This window comes from Carex rostrata, chromosome 17 (assembly GCF_964058835.1).
Source record: "Carex rostrata chromosome 17, lpCarRost1.2, whole genome shotgun sequence".
NCBI lineage: Eukaryota > Viridiplantae > Streptophyta > Magnoliopsida > Poales > Cyperaceae > Carex > Carex rostrata.
Window position 1 is genome coordinate 1788486 of NC_135934.1, and position 15612 is coordinate 1804097.

At 32.5% G+C, this 15612-nt stretch overlaps 1 long non-coding RNA gene across 1 annotated transcript; it reads right to left on the reverse strand.

Annotated features, from left to right (window-relative positions):
• Window positions 1-13155: 13155 nt before the first annotated feature.
• LOC144568025 (uncharacterized) lies at window positions 13156-14060 on the reverse strand. Its single transcript, XR_013515582.1, has 3 exons — window positions 13923-14060; window positions 13512-13690; window positions 13156-13200 (listed from the first exon to the last, which is right to left on the reverse strand). It is a non-coding gene; the product is annotated as an uncharacterized LOC144568025 (long non-coding RNA).
• Window positions 14061-15612: the final 1552 nt, after the last annotated feature.

The window sequence follows — 15612 nt, forward strand, 5'->3', positions numbered from 1 at the left end:
TCAAATAGTCGATCCAAACCGTTCAACAAAATATATATATATATATTAAAATGTGCTTGCAGATCAAATTTTATATTTGTTGGAAATTTTTTTACTATTTATTAAGTATTTAACAAAATCGTTATATTTAGACCATTGATTTTTTGTACCCATCTTAATAAATAGTAAAAAAATTCAAAAAAAAATGTAAAATTTGATTTGCAAGTACATTTTAACATATCTATCATGTTAAACGGTTTGAATCGACTGTACGTTTAGACTTTCAAAATATAGAGTGTAATTCGATGTCACCAAAAAAAGGTGTAATTAGATCCCTCCTCATATATATATGTGTGTGTGTGTGTGTGAGGAGGGATCCAATTACACCATCTTATAGTGACACATCTTGACACCATATTTTTAAAAGTTATTTTTGTAATTTTAAAATCCAAACAGACAATGCGAACCGTTTAACATGATCTCCATATTAAAATGTCCTTGGAGACCAAATTTTACATTTTTTTTGAAATTTTTTAGTATTTATTAAGATGTATACAAAAATGTTGTTTTCAAGTAATTTTGGACCATTGAAAAACAACAATTTAAATTTTTTTTAAATAAATAGTAATAAATTTCCAAAAAAATATAAAATTTGGTCTCCAAGCACATTTTAATATGGACATCACGTTGAATGGTTCGAATCGACTATTTGAATTTTGAAATCGCAAAAATGACTTATAAAAATATGGTGTCAAGATGTGTCATCTCTCTCTCTCTATATATATATATATAGAGAGAGAGAGAGATGAGCTACGGTGAGCCATGGAGTAAAACACATTTGTACTCCACGCCGTATTTTTATTTTGAAAGTCCAAACGACCGATCCAAACCGTTAGATGTGATCTCCATATTGAAATGTGCTTGGAGACCAAATTTTACATTTTTTGGAATTTTTTTACTATTTATTAAGCAATTTTGAAAATTGCTGTTTTGATGTGAACAGTAAAACAATAAAAATTTCTGGACCATCGGATCAGCGATTTTCAAAATTGCGTAATAAATAGTAAAAAAATTCCAAAAAATGTAAAATTTGGTCTCCAAGCACATTTCAATATGGAGATCATGTTGAGCGGTTCGGATCGGTCGTTTGGATTTTCAAAATAAAAATATAGTGCCATGGAACATCAACTCATTTTACTCCATGGCTCACCGTAGCCCATCTCTCTCTCTCTCTCTCTCTCTCTCTATATATATATATATAGAGGTGGGCTACGGTGAGTTGCGAAGTAAAGCGACTATTTTACTTCACGCTCATATTTTGCAGTTTTAAAGTTCAAAACGTCGATCCGAATCGTTCATCTTGTTCTCCATATTGAAATGTTCTTGGAGACCAAATTTTACATTTTTTGGAATTTTTTTACTATTTATTAAGCAATTTTGAAAGTCGCTGATCTGATGGTCCATAAAATTTTACTGTTTTTTACTGTTCACGGCAAAACAGCAATTTTGAAAAATGCTTAATAAATAGTAAAAAAATTCCAAAAAATATAAAATTTGGTTTCCAAGCACATTTCAATATGGATTAAACATCTAACGGTTCGGATCGGTCGTTTAGACTTTCAAAATAAAAATACGGCGTGAAGTAGAAAAACATTTTACCTCGCAACTCACCGTAGCCCATCTATATATATATATATATATATATATATATAGGAATATGCTAGCATGCTATGCATAGCATAGAGCCCCTCCATGCAACGCCTTAGATTTTGACTTTTCAAAATCCTAATGGTTGATCCGAACCGTTCATCTTGTTTTCCATATTAATATGTGTTTGGGGACCAAATTTTACATTTTTTGGAATTTTTTTAATATTTCTTTAGATTTATTGAAAATCTCTGTTTTCAGCAAATCTGGACCATAAAAAACAGCGATTTTCAATAAATCTAAAGAAATAGTAAAAAAATGTAAAATTTGGTCTCCAAATACATATTAATATGGAGAACAAGATGAACGGTTCGGATCGACCGTTAGGATTTTGAAAAGTCAAAATCCAAGGCGTTGCATGGAGGGGCTCTATGCTATGCATAGCATGCTAGCATATTCCTATATATATATATATATATAGAGAATGGCTAAGCTCAAATCGTTTCTTCCTGGGCTCAGGAACAAACGATTGGGTTCTCTAATTTCCGAAGCTCAAACGGCCGATCCAAACCGATAGATGTTTAATCTATATTAAAATGTGCTTGGAGACAAAATTTCATATTTTTTGGAATTTTTTTACTATTTATTAAGAGGGTTTGAAAGTTGCTGTTTTTATTAAAATTCTGCACCATAAAAAAACAGCGACTTTCAAACCCTCTTAATAAATAGTAAAAAAATTCCAAAAAATATAAAATTTTGTCTCCAAGCACATTTTAATATAGATTAAACATCTAATGGTTTGGATCGGCAGTTTGAACTTCGGAAATTGGAGAACCCAATCGTTTGTTCCTGAGTCTAGGAACAAACGATTTGAGCTTAGCCACTCTCTCTCTCTATATATATATATATATATAGAGATAGGCTAATGTGCTTTCGGTAGCATATGGACCGAAATACACACGGTCCAAATTTGAAATTTCAAAATCCAAACGGTCGATCCGAACCGTTCATCTTCTTCTCCATATTAATATCTGCTTGGAGACCAAATTTTACAATTTTCTGAATTTTTTTACTATTTATTAAGCCACTTTGAAAATCGCTAATCCAACGGTTTTACTGTTTTGTGTAGCCACCATTGGATCAACAATTTTGTAAAATACTTAATAAATAGTAAAAAAATTCAGAAAAATGTAAAATTTGGTCTCCAAGCAGATATTAATATGGAGAAGAAGATGAACGGTTCGGATCGACCGTTTGGATTTTGAAATTTCAAATTTGGACCGTGTGTATTTCGGCCCATATGCTACCGAAAGCATATTAGCCTATCTCATATATATATATATATAGTGTGACTAATATGCATTCGGTAGCACTTCGGCCGAAGTGCTACCGATTCATTTTTCAATTTTTAAAGTCCAAATGATCGATCCAAATCGTTAGATGGCATCTCCATATTAAAATGTGCTTGGAGACCAAATTTTACATTTTTTGGAATTTTTTTACTATTTATTAAACCAATTTGAAAATCGCTGATCCAACGGTGGCTTACCAAACAGTAAAAATCAGAAGCTACCGTTGGATCAGCAATTTTCAAAGTGGCTTAATAAATAGTAAAAAAATTTCAAAAAATGTAAAATTTGGTCTCCAAGCACATTTTAATATGGAGATGACATCTAACGGTTTGGATCAATCATTTGGACTTTAAAAATCAGAAAATGAATCGGTAGCACTTCGGCCGAAGTGCTACCGAATGCATATTAGTCACACTTTATATATATATATATATATATATATAGAGGTTGGCTAAGATCAAAGTGGTAGTTCCTGAGTTTTGGTGCTACCAATTCGTTTTTTAATTTTTAAAATTCAAAACGTCGATCCGAACCATTCAAGTTGTTCTCCATATTAAATTGTGCTTGGAGACCAAATTTTACATTTTTCTGAATTTTTTTACTATTTATTAAGCCACTTTGAAAACAGCTGATCCAACGGTGGCTTCTGATTTTACTGTTTTGTTAAGCCACCGTTGGATCAGCGATTTTCAAAGTGGTTTAATAAATAGTAAAAAAATTCAGAAAAATGTAAAATTTGGTCTCCAAGCACAATTTAATATGGATAACAACTTGAATGGTTCGGATCGATGTTTTGAACTTTGAAAATTGAAAAACAAATTGGTAACACCAAAGCTCAGGAACTACCACTTTGATCTTAGCCAACCTCTATATATATATATATATATATATATATATATGAGTTAGGCTGGGGTGCTATGGATAGCATAGTGGCCTCTATGCTACGGCTCAATATTCGAGTTTTCAAAATCCAAACGGTCGATCCGAACCGTTCATCTTATTCTCCATATTAATATCTGCTTGGAGACCAAATTTTACATTTTTCTGAATTTTTTTACTATTTATTAAGTATTTTACAAAATTGTTGATCCAACGGTGGCTGCACAAAACAGTAAAACCGTTGGATCAGCGATTTTCAAAGTGGCTTAATAAATAGTAAAAAAATTCAGAAAATTATAAAATTTGGTCTCCAAGCAGATATTAATATGGAGAATAAGATGAACGGTTCGGATCAACCGTTTGAGTTTTGAAAACTCGAATATTGAGCCGTAGCATAGAGGCCACTATGCTATCCATAGCACCCCAGCTTAACTCTATATATATATATATATATATTATGTATGTATGTATGTACACAAACTCTTGTCCATTTTATCGAATATGTTACGAATCGAGTAAATGAATGCCAAACAAACCATTTAATTATGAAAATGACAGTATGTTGAAACATTCAATGCTGAGTCGTTGGGAATCTCCTTGATCTCCAAGTATACTGTTCAAGTCTTCCACATGTTTTTTTTATTTTTATTTATTTAAACCTTGATAGTAGCTATCAAGTAAGTCTTCCACATTTGTCAATTTGCCGAAAAGGACATTAATTTGTTAATTTGAGCTCAAGTTTTTATCATAGTAAAATTATTTTCAATCAGTTTGAAACATTCAATGTTGTATATGGTTTTGTTTAGTTTTGAATTAATTTGACGAATTTAGATTTCAATTGTGTGGGTTTTACAGTGACAAGTGGAGGTAAAATGAAAAGATAAAAGTAGGAGCTAAACACGTACTATATATGTACAACAAAGTGTTTCTTTAGTTTGAAATTCAGATAGAGAAAATTATTTGTTGTAATAACATGGCTATTAAATAGTGAGATGACTTGACCTCTAAACTCTACTAAAAAACCAAGTGTTTCTTTATATATAAATTCACAAAACAAGCACAACGGGATGAGTTTTTAGAGATTACCCAGGAGCATTTTGGTCCTAACAGCCTCCTAAGTTCAACGTCTGTCGCCGTCTTTTGTTTCATTGTTTTACGTAGATTTTGTATAGGAGTGTTTGATGTCTTTAGCTTGAACAATTACCATGTTTTGTATGCTTATATACTGCTGGCCATGTTTAGCAACCTTTATTCAGTACTAGGACTTGGTTATGACTGATTTCTGATTTCTAATAGAAATCGATAAATCGATATATATTCCACTATATATTTAAAAAAAAAAAACTATAAAACTTTTGCACCTACGATTGACTCAGAGTAAGCTCCTCTTGGTCTTCGCCGAGGAATGCCGTAGTACTTATTTGAATTTTCAATGAAAATCAAGTAGGACAAATCAAGAACAGTAAATGAAAATATTGTTTTTGTCCTTATAAGAAATCATTCTTCCTTGAAATTACCACTCAAATGCATGTATTCAATAGTCCAAGATTCTTAATTACCTACTAGAATTCTTCGTGTTCATATTATATACAGATTGTTAGAATGAAGAATTGTCAAATTATTCTAGCTTGTAGAAAACTCACGGTATCTTCCATAATTTAAGAGCGCACAACAAATTAATAGCTACTCGAGAAGTAATTTTTCTCTGACCATTTAACATTAATTTTTCCCAATAAACTGAAAAAAAAAAAAAACGCTTCCAAAATGTACAACTTCTAGTGCAGTGCCTTCATTAGTACTTAATTTTCTTTTTGAGGAATTAAACAGGCTTAAGACTAAAAATTTTCATTAATAGCCGAAAAAAATATTTACATCATAACTTAAGTGCAATTCTGAATTTACGACAAGGACAATTAAAAGAGAAAGAAACTAAATTACTACTTTATTTTCAGTTTCGGAACATTTGGAAGTAACTTTTTTCTTTCTCTTACTTGATTATAATTAATTAGTTGATTGTGTTGATAATTTATTCTTCTTTCGTTCGTGGTGCTAATTTTGACCCTTTCTTTTTTACCCTCGAAATTGGCAGATAATTTCGATCTGAATTACGTCCTCTATACGCCCATGACATTTTTGTAGGTAAATCAAACAAATTAATTAAAAGTGGTTTAATCAATCGCTATTACGTACCAACAAGCTTTAATCAATTTAGGCCACAATTATTATAATTTATAAAAATTTACATATATTCTTTACTTGTGCATAATTTTATTCAAGGTCAATCAAACATTTACATCAAATATTATTTCGATAACTATATATGTTAAAATATAGTTATATTATATAAATATATGTGTGTCTATTGATGTTTTTAATCAAGTTAATTAGACAGCCCTTGTGATTTTAAGAAAGTTATAATTTCGTTTCATCCAACTTAAGAATGTTCTTTCTTAATAAGTTAAAATAAATATTTAGTAAAATCCCAAAAATATGCCACAGATCGGGATTCAAATCTCCTGCTATCCTCTTTTGGTGAACAGTAATTCTGTTATCTCTACTTTTCCGAATCCATCTGTTTAATTCTTTTCGAGAAGAAATCTCAAAGCAACTTTTTTCAGAACTGTTCTATGTACGCATCTCAAAACAATTCGATGACTAAATATTACTTCATGCACGAAAATAACAGTAGATTTAGATCTATCAGATCGAGCCCAACGGTGCCACAGATTGAGAATCTTAAAAGCTCATCGACCGTAAGCCCTGTTGTGTCAGAAGTGGGACCCACTATGATATAACATAAATACATAATATACCATTTTCTAGTATTAATGTATTATTTGAATTTTGAACTTAAAATCTCTTATACAAAAACATTATTTTTACTGGATTACCAAATACTAATTCTCTATCAGAAGAAGAATTAAAAGACAAAGAAACTAAATTAGTACTTTATTTTCGATTTTGGAAAATATATAAATTTTGCCCCATTGTTTTTAGAATCCGCATCACCCCAGATACCTGAGGTGCAAGTGCTGAATCTGGACCATTCATTTCACTTGGCACAAATCTCAAAGCAGGCCCCCTATAGCCTCAAGCCCTCAACAGCTACCGAATTGAGTTTAGCCTAAATGAAATTAATCTGGTCCATCCATTTTTATAAATTGCACGTACCTGGGCGGATACGGACCCTTCTTTTTACCCTCAATACAGTTTTCAGACGGACAATTAACTTAACATTTTAAATTAGTTTTGCTTATTTTTCATATAACATGTTTTTTTTATATATATATATATTCCAATAAAATTATTGCAAGATACATATCTGCACAACATGTTAAAAAACATATACAGCTAGCGATCACATGCTACAAAATAAATTTTCAATTATATAATACAACCATATTTTAAAATTTATTGCACGTTTTATATTGCTATCAGCACTGGATGTCAATGATGATTTTTATATTGAAATTTTTTTACTATTTTTATTATTTTTTTCAAAATCAGTTCACTGATTTTAAAAATTCTAAAATAATAGTAAAATTTTTTTTCAAAAAATATAAAATTTGGTCTCCAAGCACATTTTAATTAAAAAAAAAATATGTTTAGAAGTTCGGATTAACTATTTGAACTTTGAAACGAAAGATATGAGCACAAATTAAAACACACACTTTAATTTGCAAAGTATGGTAGCCTCTCTCTATATATACATATATATAGATATATATATAGAGGAGGGATCCACTTTCACCCTTTTTTGGTGACACCAAATTACACTCTATATTTTTAAAGTTTTTAAAGTCTAAACAGTCGATCCAAAACGTTCAACATGATGGATATATTAAAATGTGTTTGCATATCAAATTTTACATTTTTTTGAATTTTTTTACTATGTACCAAGTATTTTACAAAATCGTTGTTTTCATACCATTGAATTTTTGTACACATCTTAATAAATAGTAAAATAATTCAAAAACAAATGTAAAATTTGATTTTCAACCACATTTTAATATATCCATCATGTTGAACCGTTTGGACATATATGTACGTATATTTATAGAGTAGAACTAGGGTGTTCTTAAGTTCACTAAGCCTTTTGATGAACTCAAGTCTAAAACCTGTTAAATCGGCTTCAAATGTCTAATCCGAATCGTTGAAATCCGTCTACCTTACGAGTGATGCGTCTACATGTGAAAATTTTAAACATTTGAATTAATTTAATGTAAAGTCAAGATGTCAAAATTAAAAGGTTAATAAATTAATTTTAATACATTCAGTTTTTGAACGTTTTTTTGACCGCTTGACTTTATAGAGTACTACTGAACAAATTAGTGTGGCAATTAGGCACATCACCAGACAGACTATGGGTGCAAGTAGCAAGAGAAAAATACTACCTGGGTCAATCATTATGGGATGCCAAAGTTGGAAGAAACACTAGCCCATTGTGGAAAGCGACACAACAGTGCAAGGGGGAGGTAGCTCAGCGGGTTGCATGGGATATTGGGGATGGAGAAAATATACATGCTAGGGGGCAGCCGTGGTTTCAATAAGGATGGGAGGAGCAAAGAGTGAGGGGGATTCAAACTGGTACGATAACGGTGGCAGAGCTATATGATTTTCAGAATGAGCAGTGGTGCCAAGAAAGAATAGAAGCTCTCCTCGGTACACAAGCACTACAATACATAGTGCAAAATGTTCGACATCCGGTGCAAAATCATATTGTGGGGGATAGGTTAATTTGGATGCCCAGCAAGAAAGGGACCTATACAGTCAAGGAAGGGTACTGAGTACTGGTACAAGCGGGGCAAAACACACCATGGTATGACCAACAAAAACTGAAAGCACCACGGGCTGTTTGGGAATGGAAAGATGAAGATGTATTACCACGTGTTAAAACATTCGTATAGAGAGCTCTGCATAATGGGTTAATGTTGATTTTTGTAATGATATGCAAATGTGAGGAGACAAAAGCTTTATTTTTTATCTTTTCTGTTGTATATTTTACAAGAGAGAAGGTTGACCTCTTTTATACATTCCCATTTCCTACTGTACCGTTGGTACATAACGGTAACTTCATTTAACTCTCCTAATTTACACTTTTATTCTATTTTTCTATTTTACATTTTTACCCTTTTATTATTCAATTATTCTCAACACTCCCCCTCAAGCTAGGATTATAGATGTCGAGTAATCCTAGCTTGCTTGTGATTTCTTCAAATTGTTTTGAATCCAATCCTTTAGTAAAAACATCCGCTAGTTGATTCTCACTTCGAACAAACAGTGTTTCTATTTCCTTGGCTTGAACCTTTTCTCAAATAAAATGGCAATCGACTTCTATGTGTTTTGTCCGCTCATGAAACACGGGATTTGATGCAATGTGACGTGTCGAATTGTTATCACAATACATTTTCATGGGTTGATCAGAGTCGATTCCCATGTCTTTAAGCAATTGTTTGAGCCATATCAATTCGCTTGCGGTTGATGCCATAGCTCGATACTCCGCTTCCGCGCTTGATCGTGCCATGACATTTTGTTTCTTGCTTTTCCATGTGACTAAATTTTCACCTAGAAATGTGCAAAAGATGGTGGTGGATTTTCTATCAAAGCTACATGCCCAATCTACATCAGAATAGCCACATATTGCATTAGAACTATTATTCTTCATCCATATTCCCTTTTCGGGATTTCCTTTTAAATACCTCAAAATTCTGTTTATGGCCTCTAAATATGGTGTTCTTGGTGAATGCATAAATTTGCTAACTTGACTTACGAAAAATGAAATATCCGAACGGGTTACCGTGAGATAAATTAATTTTCCTACAAGTCTTTGATATTGGTTTATATCTTCCAAAGGTTCACCATCTTTGGTATTTAGTTTATACTATCTATTGGTGTAGAGGCCGGTTTACAACCTAATTTACTAGTTTCTTTTAATAAGTCTAAAGTATATTTTCTTTGTGAAATTAATAGGCCTTTGATGGAAAAAACTATCTCTATTCCTAGGAAATATTTTAAATATCCTAAATCTTTAATGTCAAAATTTTCTTTTAATTGGAATTTGATTTTTCTAATTTCTTCTAAATTATTTCCGGTAATTATTAAGTCATCTACATATACTAGCACAAGAGTTGTATTATTTTCTTCATTTTTTGCAAATAATGAATGGTCGGCATTGCTAATTTTAAAATTGCAAAAAATTAAATATGAGCTAAGTTTGTCATACCATGCTCATGGAGATTGCTTCAATCCATATATTGATTTGTTTAATCTACAAACAAGATTAGCATTTTTTTTCTTGTACATGACCCGGTGGTAGAGTCATATAAACCTCTTCCTCAAGTGTATCTTGAAGGAATGTATTTTTCACGTCCATTTGGTATATGTTCCATCCATTGTTTACAGCAATGGAAAATAAGACCCTAACGGTATTCATTTTTGCAACCGGTGCAAACGTTTCATTGTAATCTATATCATAGGTTTGTGTAAATCCTTTGGCCACTAACCTTGCCTTGTACAGTTCTATGGTACCATCACAATTATATTTAATCTTGTAAACCCATTTGCAACCTACGGATTTTTTATTTTTTGGTAATGGAACAATTACCCATGTTTTATTTTTTTCTAGAGCTTTTAGCTCTTCTTTCATGGCTTTATCCCAAGTTGGATTTTGAATGGCTTCTTGATAATTTTTTGGTTTTATTTCTCTTTCTATGGTTGTGCAAAATGCTTGGTATGAAGGCGAAATTTTATTGTATGAAACAAAATTTTGTATGAGATATTGAACGGTATAGGTCACATAATCTCTAAGTCTAGTAGACAGTTGGGATATTCTAGTTGTTCGTCTAGGTCTCGAATATTTTTCTACTTCGATTTCATTTATGTTATTACTATTTTCATCTATTTCTTCTTCATGATCACTTGTATCATTTTCATTTTGAACAAAGGAACCGAATCGTCTGCCCCCAGAGTCACTGCAGAGTGAGCCCCCATTTAACCCTAAACCCAAAATCATTTTAACCCTAAACCCTTTAACAGTAACCGGGCCCACCCCGCAGTGACTCTGGGGGCAGGAATTTCCTGCACCCCAGGGGGCAGGAAATCTGATTCCTTGAACAAAGTCTTGGTTTTCAAAGAAGGGAATTATGGAGTTAATTTTTTCATTTTGACAAGACACTTGAATTTCTCCCCCTTTTTTGAAATATGGCTCATTTTCAAAGAATACCACATTTCTAGAAATAAATGATTTTTTATTAATAGGGTCATAACATTTGTACCCTTTTTTAAATGGTGAATATCCTAAGAAAATAGTTTTTTTTGATACATAATATAATTTATCTTTTCTTTTAATATGTACAAAACTTGTACATCCAAATATTTTTAAATGGTCAAAAGTGATTTTTTGTTGGTAAAGAATTTCTAGTGGAATTTTATTTTCTAGCTTTGAACTTGGTAATCTATTAATCAAATGTGTAGCACAAAGTATGTCATCCGACCAATTTATTTTAGGAACATTACTTTGAAACATCAATGTTCTTGTCATTTCTAGCAAATGTCTATTTTTTCGTTCCGCCACTCCGTTTTGCTCGGGTGTATTAATGCAAGTGGTTTGGTGTATAATTCCTTTTTCCTTAAAAAATGTGTCAAAATTTTTGTTTACAAATTCCGTTCCGTTATCCGACCTAAATATTTTTAACTTAGCATTAAATTGGTTTTCTATGAAATAAAATTTTTTCTTGAAGTTGTTAAAAACTTCCTCTTTTGATTTGAGTAAATATAACCAAGTGGTTCTTGAAAAATCGTCGATAAAAGTAACAAAATATTTAAATCCGTTATATGATTCAATTGAGGCTGGTCCTCATACATCCGAATGAATCAAATCAAACATAGCTTTACTTTTACTAATAGAACTAGAAAAAGGAAGTTTTGTTTGTTGCAAACCTCACAATTAGTACAATATAAATTTTTACAATCCAAAATATAGTTTAAAACCTTGTCGGAGGGATGCCCAAATCTTCTATGCCAAAGATCAACATTAATAGATTTAGCGGAAGCACAAAGATTTATTTTTTGTAAATCCAAAATATAGTGTCCATGTTCAAGAAAACCTTCACAAATTTTCTTTCCGGTTTTCCGGTCTTGAAATTCAACATTTTTATACGAAAAAATTACATTACAATTAAAATCTTGTGTTAATTGTTTTACGAAAAGTAGATTTATAGGAAAGGTTTTTAAAAATAAAACTTTGTTAATTTTCTTATTGAAAAAGTTAATTTCACTGACACAATCAATTTTTTCTTTCATACCATTTGCCGAATTTTTTAAAAATACCCAGACATTAAATAAAATTAATAAAAATAACCACGTTATCACCAAAATTTTAAAAATACCCACCCCACGGATATTATCTGCGCTCCGTAATTAAAATTCCCCCCCGCGGATAATATCCGCGCTCCGAGTCTTTTATTTATTTTTTTTTTTGGCACAATTTTTTGTTATAAATATGAAAGATCAGAGAGAAGTCAGAGAGAGAAGGAGAAGGAGAAGGAGAAAGAGAGGAAGGAGAAAGAGAGGAAGGAGAAGAAGAGAGGGAGAGAAGGAAAAGAAGGAGACGTATTTGTTCAGCTGGTAAATCAGGTATGCACTATTCATATACATATACGTATTTGCTATTTATGTGTATGTATTTTCTTTTCATGCACTGGTCATATACATGTACGTATACGTATTTACTGTTCACGTACTATTCACACCTACTGTTTGTTCACTGTTCACGTACTATTCATATGTGCTGTTCAATTACTGTTGAAGTACTGTTCTTATACTGTTCATATATATTGTTCAATCACTGTTTAAATACTGTCCAAACTGACGGAGCACCCGGTCCGTATAGTGGAACTGCACTATCCAGAAGCACACCAGTGGACCCCTATATAGCCACACCGCCGAATCATCTGCTACAGTCTGCGGCAGCCTCCCCTCACTGTATAGCTCCTGGTATGGAGTCCAGGTCACCTGCGTGTCACCCAGGCTCTGAATCTGTCCTCGAACCAGCCTGATACCTACTGGTTTTCCGTGAGGCTGGTTTCCTGTACAGGTGATGTCCATAAAATTTCTTGCCAAATGCATGACAGTCTTGATTCGTGGGAACTCCCCATTCTGGCGATTCATTCAGCACAGGTACCCCTACCGGTAGCCGTGACCATGCCCAGTGCTGCAGCAGAATTACTGGCCCGTACATAACCTTGTGTTTCCTCTGTAATTTGAAGAATATTAGCTATCACAAAGAATCTAACACATATTGGGAGCTTGCGAATGTGCATACCTCAATATCTGTGCGCATTCTCTATTACAGTACCGGTACCAAATAGTATTAGATGATTTCAAGTCCAAAGTTGGAAAAGTTGTACCTAATTTGTGAGCTAGTTATTGTACAAGTAGGTTTTACAATTCGGTATGGGTCAGTTCTTTAAGGCATTGAAATTTTTGGAACGAAATTTAAGTTGGTTTGACATAATTTGTTTTGTTAAAAACCTGCCTCTTTTGAGTTCAACTAAAGGAAACAAAAAATAGAAAAATTGCACTGGTAATTAATTAGAATTATGCTTTGATGAAAAATAGAATTAAATTAAATCATGGAAAGGAGTAGAGACGTACATCAATTGAGGCTCAGAGTATCTGGTGCAGTGCTGGAGTGTCTTAGTCCATAGGAAATTTTTCTTAAGGGTACACCTTGCTGCGTACACACAAGAAGCAGCAAGCAATGAAGGGCACACCTCAATTAGGAAGTGTCGCGTTAATGCTAGCTCATAAAAGAATAATATCATGCATTCCATCTACAAATTACAAAGACAGAGAAAAGGAAAAATTAAATAAACTCTCTATGAAAGAATACCAGAGAATATTGTTCTCCCATCCCCTCACAATTTTTTCGAAAACAGAAATGAGCTAGGGGAAAAGTTCACGTGTCCTTTTGTAAGGTATAAGTATGTGATTTAAAGTTTTTAGAGTTACACCTGAAATCATTCAATAAACATAGAACTAAAACAAAAGAGAGAAAATAAATACCTCTTTGTCCGCCTTTTCGATGTTTATATATCTGACTAAAAACATATATGGGGTAGGCAAACTGAGACACCACTAAAGTCTATTCAAAATCCTCTTTTCCATTCTAAGGACATCACTTGTGCCATATCTCAACATCCATATGTCGCTAAAATCTTCGAGCTATTAAATTATGAAAGACAAAATCTATTATTAGTTCTCTTTTGTGCAAATTATCCACATTATTTTTATCATTTCACAAAAGCGCCCAACATATTTTAGTATTTGCAACTAAACACAAATAAGTTGAGATGTAGATGAAGACTTCTTAAGTTGGTGTGATAAAAGAGATAAGATCAGTTAATATATGAACCTGCAGTGATCCTTTTGTTCGGATTTAATTTGGAACTTTATCAAGTCCAGGTTTTGTGTGGTTCAGATAAGCTGGTACCAAACAGTTACTTAAGTCCGGTCGGATGAAACAGTCATGCAATCTATTTTTTTTCCTTCTTAATAACTGACCATGCTATTGGAAATCAGTATTAATTTGCAAATAAACCCAAAACATTAGACATTATTTGAAACACTATATAGAGAAAGCAAAAGAAAAAAAGTTTCTAAATAAGAGAAATTAAAATGGGTTGTCACGTACCAGCGGTTTATAAACCGGGAGAGGGGGGCGTTGGTGGCGTCCAACGCCCATCGGACAACTTTTGTGTTCGATGGGTTCTCTTCACCATCGGATCTGTTTTAGGATTCGCGCCCGTAATTTTGCGTATGCTTTAAAATCCGTACACACGAATCCTAAAGCAGATCTGACGGTGAGAGAACCCATCGAACACAAAAGTGGTTCGATGGCCATCGGACAGCCCCCTCTTCCTTATAAACCTCCTCATACTTTGAAGCAATATGAATAGCACACATGCCAACTAGCTTGGCTTCCACCCTTACCACACACTCTTGAGAGAGTATATGTCACATTCCGAAATTTTAAAACATGATTAAATTTCTAAATCGAATATTTGGCTTAAATAAAAAGTTTAATTAAATTAACGATCGTTCAGAAAATTTCTGAACGACTAAAACGAAACTAAAATTTCGTAATATAAATAATGTATGAAATTATGTATAATAAAATTTAGAGATTTAGAAATAAAATGAAATATAGCACTAGGAATAAAATTATAATTATTCGGTAAATTAGAAACTTAGAAAAAATCCGTTACAATTCCTTTTAATTTTCAGGAAAGAAGAAATTGATTTAATTAGATTCGTGTAAATAAATAAATAAATTGAATTCCAAATAAGAGCATAATTATACGAAATTATTCGTACAGTTGGATTTTAGAATTTATAAAACTAGTTCATTAGGAATTTTAGAGATTTAATGGAATATATAAAAATTATATAAAAGGAAATCAAATTATTCGAATCTTAAATTGAGAAATAAATATACGAATTTTATGTGCGAATATAGTTACAAAAATTTACGAACTTTCGATTTGAATTTATGAAAGGAACCTAATTTAAACCAATTAAATGAAACTATATTAAGGTTTCGAATTATTTGGACCATTGGATTCCATCCAGCACGGATCTTGAAGCAGCCCCATGTAATACACCCCTCCCCCTCTCTTTCTCTCCTCTCCTTCCCTGTCCGTGAACCCCAGCCCCCCCGCCCCCTTCTTCTCTGCAGCGCCAAAACCAGGGGGCT